The following is a 7,586-nucleotide window of genomic DNA, read 5'->3' on the forward strand; positions in this document are numbered from 1 at the left end:
AATTACTGAAATGTCCACTCATGTGCTACTGTCACATGAGCTGGGACATGTCAATTTCTTTTATGTAAACATTTAATAAAAATTTTAATACCCTCATGAAACCTCATCTCGCCCATGGATGAGGTTTCATGTGTTTTCCGAAGACCGTCTGGGCTCCTGGCCTGCCCGCCAACCTTAATGCTGGATGGGCAGTTCCATTAATCATGTTAATTACTTTTTTAATGGTCTAAATAGGCCCTTGACAGTTCTGGCGGCTGCACAGCCAATTCAACTGCGTGTCCGCCGAACTGAAAATCTAAATGACGCGGGATGACATTGGGATACAAGCCTGACGTCACCCCACGTCACTTTATGCATCAGCGAACGGGCCCCTTCCCCGCTCGCCAAACAAGAGATTCTGCTGTTGGAAAAAAAGGCAAGAGAGAAATGGAATTAGAAAGGTGCTTATTTTATTTATACTTGAGAATTAAGCAACACTGACAAGGCAGAATTTATTGCTCACCCCGGGTTGCCCTGAGGACATTAAGCATCAACATTAAGAGTAATTTTAATCTAATTTACCTGGCAGGAAATTGATCAGATTGGATCAGCTGCCTATTTCACATTCTGCCTGATTTTAAGTCCCATTGATTTCAAAGAAAAGTAACACCAGACAGGGTAAGCAAAAAGAAGGTGTTTGATCTGATCCCAGCAGCTCAGCAGCTTCCTGCTGGTGGATAGGCTAAAGATACCCCCACTGTGTTGAATTGCAGTTGTTCAGAAGGCAGATTGGATAGATGTCTTAGGCTCACTTGCCTGAAGGACATTAGTGAACCTGTTTGGTTTTACAACAATCTAGAACCATTCATGGCTCTTTTTCCAGTACTAGTCTATAAATTACTAGATATATTGAATTCAATTTCACAAATTGCCATGCTGGAAGATTAACTCACAACATCAGAATTATAGCTACTAGGCTACTGTAGACAAAAGGGTGCAATTTACATTTCAAGCAAATATTTGGTAACAAAAGGAAATCCATCCCAAATAAAAACACCAACAATATAGTAATGGCTATAGGAGCTGCAGGAAGATAGCATTGAGGGAAATATCACAATGAGGGGGCCATTTTGTGTGTTATTTTTGGTGTTAATTTAACTGTGTAGAAATCTCTCTAGTATTCTGCTGGTTCTGTTTGGACATTTGCTGTTGGTTTCCCTCAGAGAACCCCCCCTGAGGGAACAGACAAATCTTAGTTTAATGTCTTATCCAAAAGCTAGCACCTCTGACAATGTAGCATGGAAGTGTCAACTTAGATTAAGTTCTCAAGTTTCACAGTGGGGTCTTCTGACTCAAGTGAGAATGTTACCACAGAGCCAAGGCAGACACAATATAGCTGCAAACCCTTTCTATATAGCAAACAGGATGCTGGGAGGAAATTATGGTGGGTAAGCTTCACTTTCACATTGGCTGGTGGTATTCCTGCTCCAATGCTAACCTGCCAACAGGCAGGAAATGTAGCCCGCCGTCTGTTCAACATCATAGAACTGGGCTAGGTATCAAAATTATTTGCATGGTTAACTGTAGTTATGGTAAGAATATCAGATAACATACTACTTTACTACAGTTAAAACCTGTGGTTCTTCCATTAGCTTACAATTTCTTTTTCAGCTCTTTTCTATAATCTTTTCAAAAAGCATTCACAAACCAGAGCAAGCATTCCACTCGAGCAATGTTCCCGAATTCATAAAAGTGGGCAGCAGATTAAATGCATATTTCTGGTATTTAAGCCTACTTCAATTACAATGTATAACTCTATCACTATACAGGATTGTATAATCCTGAGTATATCGCTTTGACTTGTTTCCTACATATTAAGGGGAACTGATAGGGTAGAAAGAAAGTAACTATGTCCATTGTTTGTTGAGCCTAGGACTAGGGGGCATAGTCTAAAAATTAGAATTGGATCTTTTATGATTGAAATTAGTAAACACTTCTACACGTAGAGGGTAGAAGAAGTTTGGAGTTCTCTCCTGCAAACTGCAATTGAGGCTAGATCAATTGTTATTTTAAAATCTGAGGTAACAAAAGGCACTAAGGGATATGGCGCAAAGGCAGATATACATACATACAAGCATATGAATCAGGTGCAGGAGTTGGCCGCTCGGCCCCTCAATCCTGTTCCGCCATTCAATAAGATCATGGCTGATCTAATTTTAACCTCAACTTCACATTCCTGCCCAATAACCTTTTGCCCCCTTGCTTTTCAAGAATCTATCTACCTCTGCCTTAAAGATATTCAAGGACACTGCCTCAACCACCTTTGAGGAAGAGAATTCTAAAGTCTCCCAACCCTCAGGAAAAAATTCTTCTCATCTCTGTCTTAAATGCAGGAGCTCTTATTTTTAAAGAGATCCCTTGAGGGGCTGAATTTTACATTGATTGGATGGGCACGTGCCCGACATGATTGGGCGTGAAATCGCGCGAGATGACGTTGGGCGAGTGTCCTGACGTCATCATGCACTCACATGATATTTCGTTCGGTAGGCGCACGCAAAAGTCAGAAGTGTGCCTGCCAACAATTAAGCGGGCAATTAAGCCCATTAATAGTACAATTGTCTGCTATTTTTTGGGCCGCAATTATTTACAATATATATGAATGACATGGATGAGGGAAGTGAATGTACTATCGCCAAGTTTGCAGATGACACAAAAATAGGTGGGAAGGCAAGTTGTGAGAATGACACAAAGAGTCTACAGAGGGATATAGACAGGTTAAATTAGTGGGCAAAAACTTGGCTGGTGGAATATAATGTGGGAAAATGTGAGGTTATGCACTTCGGCAGGAAGAATAGAGGAGCTGAATATTATTTAAATGGAGAAAGGCTGCAGAAAACTGCAGCACAGAGGGATTTGGGGTCCTTGTTCATGAGTCACAAAAGGCTAGCAGACAAGTTCAGCAGGTGATAGGGATGGCAAATGGAATGTTGGCCTTTATTTCAAAGGGAATGGAGTATAAAAATAGGGAAGTCTTGCTAAAACTATTCAATGCACTAGTTAGACCACACCTAGAATACTGTGAACAGTTTTGGAAAGATGTACTGGCATTGGAGGCAGTCCAGAGAAGGTTCACTAGGTCGATCCCAGGTATGGAGGGATTTTCTTAGGAGGAGAGGTTGAGTAGGTTGGACCTGTACTCATTGGAATTTAGAAGAATGAGGGGCGACTTTATTGAAACATATAAGATTCTTAGGGGGCTTGACAGGGTAGATGCTGAGAGGTTGTTTCCTTTTGTGGGAGAACCTAGGACTAGAGGGCATAATCTCAGAGTAAGGGGTTGTCCATTTAAGACAGAGATGAGGAATTTTTTTCTCTCAAAGGGCAGTGAATCTGTGGAATTCTTTGCAGCAGAGGGCTGTTGAAGCTGGGTTGTTAAATATATTCAAGGCTGAGGTGGACAGATTTTTAATCAGTAAGGGAATCAGAGTTATGGGGAAAAGGCAGGAAAGTGGAGTTGAGGATTATCAGATCAGCCGTAATCTCATTGAATGATGGAGCAAACTCGATGGGCCGAATACTTCTGCTCCTACGTCTTATGGTCTTATGGTCTTATAGCCTTTCCTCATAAGACAACTCGCCGATTCAGTTAGGCCATAGATCATCTATGATTAAATGGCAGAACAGGCTTGATAGGCTCAATGGCCTATTTATTTTCTTATGGCCTGAATTTTTGCTTCATCAGGCACATGATCAGCAGGCCCGGGAGCAGCCAGGAAAAAGGTCCTCGACTGTGATTGACCCACGACCATGATTTCATGCTAGCTGGCTAATTAAGACCTGCCCGGTGTGAAACGCGTCTTCCCAGTGGTCAGGAAGGGCCGGGGAGGTGCGAGGTCCTGTCAGGCGTGGGTCCTCTGGCGGCCCGGCAGGTGGTTTAAAATCAGCAGAGGAAGCTCCCTAAAGGCTGCCAGGGGAGAATATTTCTGTGGTCTGGAGACTGGAGCAATGGCCTCACCAGCGGTTGGAGACATCAGGCGAGTGCCTCGTTTCTCAGATGAGTGCCTCGTGGTTCTCATGGAGGAGATGGGTGTCAGGCTGGACATCCTTGTTCCCAGAAATGGCAGGAGGAGGCCACCGCATCAAACTAAAAAGCTTGGGAGGAGGTGGCAGCCGAGGTCAGCAGCCACGACATGTGTGGTGCACATGGGTGCAGTGCCGCGAAAGGCTCAACAACCTGCTGTGCTTGGCAAAGTTGAGTACTGAGTGGCATGGATCATTGTGGAGAAGTGTTAAGGACTGGTCGTCTCCCCCTATGGACCTCAGGAGTGTTAGAGTCTGAGCGCCAACTGTCAATGATGCCAGAGTTGGCCAAGGGGTAAGCCCTGGCTGCTTGGACTGAGTGCTTTGCTGCTCGAGGGCCACGACTCAGATGTGCCCTGTGAGGAGTTCCTCAGGTGGGGTTGGCCGGGCTGCAATGGCACTGCAGGTAGAGAGAGGACACGAAGACACAGCACACATGAGCATAAGTTTCAGGCAGCATGAGCACAAGAGGGACTGTTCACAGGTGATCTTCTGTTCTGCATGTTTTGTTTATACATTTACTGGTGTGGGCATTAACACCAGATATGGTAATGTTGATTTAGTGTGAGTGTCAAAATTATATAAATTTTGCTTTTGTCATAATGGCCTGAGTATGTTTTGCCTTTTTATGGGTGCAGAGTACGTCAGTATGTAATGCCGGACATGAGTGGCTCTAAACTTTATTGCACAGGCACTGAGTGGACTTTGTGTTCAAATAAAAGAGTTATTTCAGACATCTGGGATGGAGGTGGTAGCCAAGGCTTGTGGTGGAAGCAGATCTTTGGCAACCTAGCTGAAGGAGCATTAGATCAAGGCATTCCTCTGTCCCCGTCTCCTTGAAGGATACAAAGGTCTGCCTCCATGCCCTCAGCGTTCTCTTCACCATGCTCCTCTTCCATCTCACTACTGGATTCATTCTTTTTGGCCTGTGGAAAGATCCTCTTCCTCCAGTGGTTCCCCCCTTGCCAGTGCCAGATTGTGGAGAGTGCAGCACGCAACCTCTAACAGTGATGCCCGCACTGGGTGGTTTGTAGCGCTCCCCTGAACGGTCCATACATCGGATGTACATCTTCAGAAGGCCTATGGTCCCCTCTATCACCGCCCTTGTGGAGCCATGACTCCTATTATAATGCTGCTCTGCCTCTTTTCTTGGGTGGCGTCAGAAGCCACCTTTTCAATGGATAGCACTTGTCACCCAGCAGCCACCCATCCAGTCGGGCTGGAGTACTGAATAGCCTTGGCATCTGGGAGCGTCTGAGGATATAAGCGTCGTGGGAGCTGCCAGGGTACCTTGCACAGACTTGTAGAATCTGCATCTTGTGGTCTCACACTACCTGGATGTTCATCGAGTAGAATCCCTTCCTGTTGACAAGGGCACCCAGCTGACCTGCTGGCGCTTTGATGGCTGCATGTGTGCAGTCGATTGCACCCTGGATGCAGGGGAATCCAGCAATCGCTAAAAACCCTCTGGCTCACTCAGCCTGATTGGTATCGTCTATATGGAAGTGAATAAATGTCATTACCTGCCTGAACAGAGCTTCTGTCACCAGCCTGATGCAACTGTGGACAGGTGATTAGGACACTCCACAAAGATCCCACTCTACCCCCAAACTCGGAAAGAGCCGGAGGCATAGAAGTTGAGGGCCACTGTGACCTTCAGAGCCAGTGGCATGGGGTATCCACCCACATAGCTGAAGGTGATCTCAGGCCCAATCATATGACAAATGGAGGTTACAATCTCCCTGGAGAGGTGGAGCCTCCTTCAGCATTGCACCTCAGACATATTGAGGTAGCTGTATCGTTGCCTGTAAACTCTGGCAGCAGGATAGTGGCATCTTCTGCGGCCCCTTACGCCTTGGACTTCCTGCTGGCCCTGCACCCCTAGTGCCTGCGCCTCTCCTCACAGGTCAATCCTCTGGAAACTGCATTGGGACACCTGGCCTCCTCTCCCTTCTACCTCTCTCTTCTTCCTCAGAGGAGGTGCCTCCAGTGGAGACCACAATCCCCATTACCAGGGTTACAGAAGGCTGACTGATACCTGGAAGGGTCCACACGGTCAAAATTCTTTGGGTGCCTTGGAGACACCAAAGATTCCTGAAATGAAGCCTGGAAATGCCAAGAATTAAGCTCATAACAGAGATGAAACTGTCAGGTTCAAATAAGCAACCAGCAGCAAACTATCTCCTAAACTCCTCACTATTCACACTGGCAATGTTGCTGACTCTTTTTACCCTGCCCTTGGATGAAGCTCTGCAAAAAAGTAGGCTGCCCACCTGCATGTTTTGCATGTGCAACGAGCGCAAAATCGCACGGGTAATGTAAAATTGCAAACAATTGCCTTTTAAATGGCCCAAGTGGCCTTTAAATTGATGGTGAGCATGGCTCCGACACCTACACACGCCCGCCGACCTGAAGGTTGCTCGCATGTGGGATGACGTTGGGACGCTCGCCCAACTTGTTCTCACACGATTTTACGCCTGACTGGGTCAGGTACATGCCTGCCAGTGAGGTGTAAAATAATGCCCTATGTTCCTATGTTTAGTCAGATCTGATTGCACCATTACACACCAACATGTTTAATTCTATGTGGCTTTGTAGCGAGTTAATATCACTTCCTTAGAAACATATAGGATGATTCTGGAATCTTTTTATATCCTTGGTTCTTATATAGCATTGATGAAGAGTTTTTGTTTAAGACTTACGCTGATTTTTGCTGTTATTGAAAACCTCTCACTTGAAATTATGCTGACCTAAAAATTCATCCCATAGGCTTTTATTTCTTGAATTACTTATCTCCTTTCAGAGGTTGTTTCAATAAATTTAGTTTGATTCTTGATTAGGGAGCATGCATAAGGGGCTTTCACATCAAAAGAGGTAATCACTTTTCTCAAACTAATTCAACACCTGAATTTTCACAATGATTGAAAGGGTCTCTGTCTTAGCCAAAATGGCATCAGAACCCCGATTTCAGAAGTCCTGGCCCTGAATCTGGCACCCACTATTGCCGTGGGGGTTGTTGGGGTGTGGGACGGGGTGGGTGGGCAGGTGGTGGGGTGATGGTGCAGCTGCCTTCAAACCGATCAGATTTTTGTTAGTGGGATGTCCAAAACATGACTTGTGGGCTTTATACTCTTCAAGGTGAGGTCTAAACTTAGCGGAGTTCTTTGGAGAGGCAGTATACCCTTTTGAATAGGTCTATGGACACCTTTGGCAGAGGTCACGTGCCCTTTGGGATTGTTGAAAGTATACATAAATGTGCATAAGAAATGGATAGACTCATTGGAACTGTCAAGTTGTCAAGGCATTTAAATCTCCGGGCCTTTACATTTAAAAAGAAAGTCTGTAGTTTAAAAAGAAAATCAGCACTTGCTGTTTTATTCTGTCTGTTGACATAAGCCTGAGGGTTATGATTATAAGATCTGTGCCGCATGCCGCAGCCCATCATTATCACAGTGGGGTGCTGGTCAGTTCACAGTTTTATTGACAGATCCAGGTGGTCATAAAGTCTTTGATATGGGGCTATGAAT

The sequence above is a fragment of the Carcharodon carcharias genome, chromosome 2, assembly GCF_017639515.1.
Source record: "Carcharodon carcharias isolate sCarCar2 chromosome 2, sCarCar2.pri, whole genome shotgun sequence".
Classification (NCBI taxonomy): Eukaryota; Metazoa; Chordata; class Chondrichthyes; order Lamniformes; family Lamnidae; genus Carcharodon; species Carcharodon carcharias.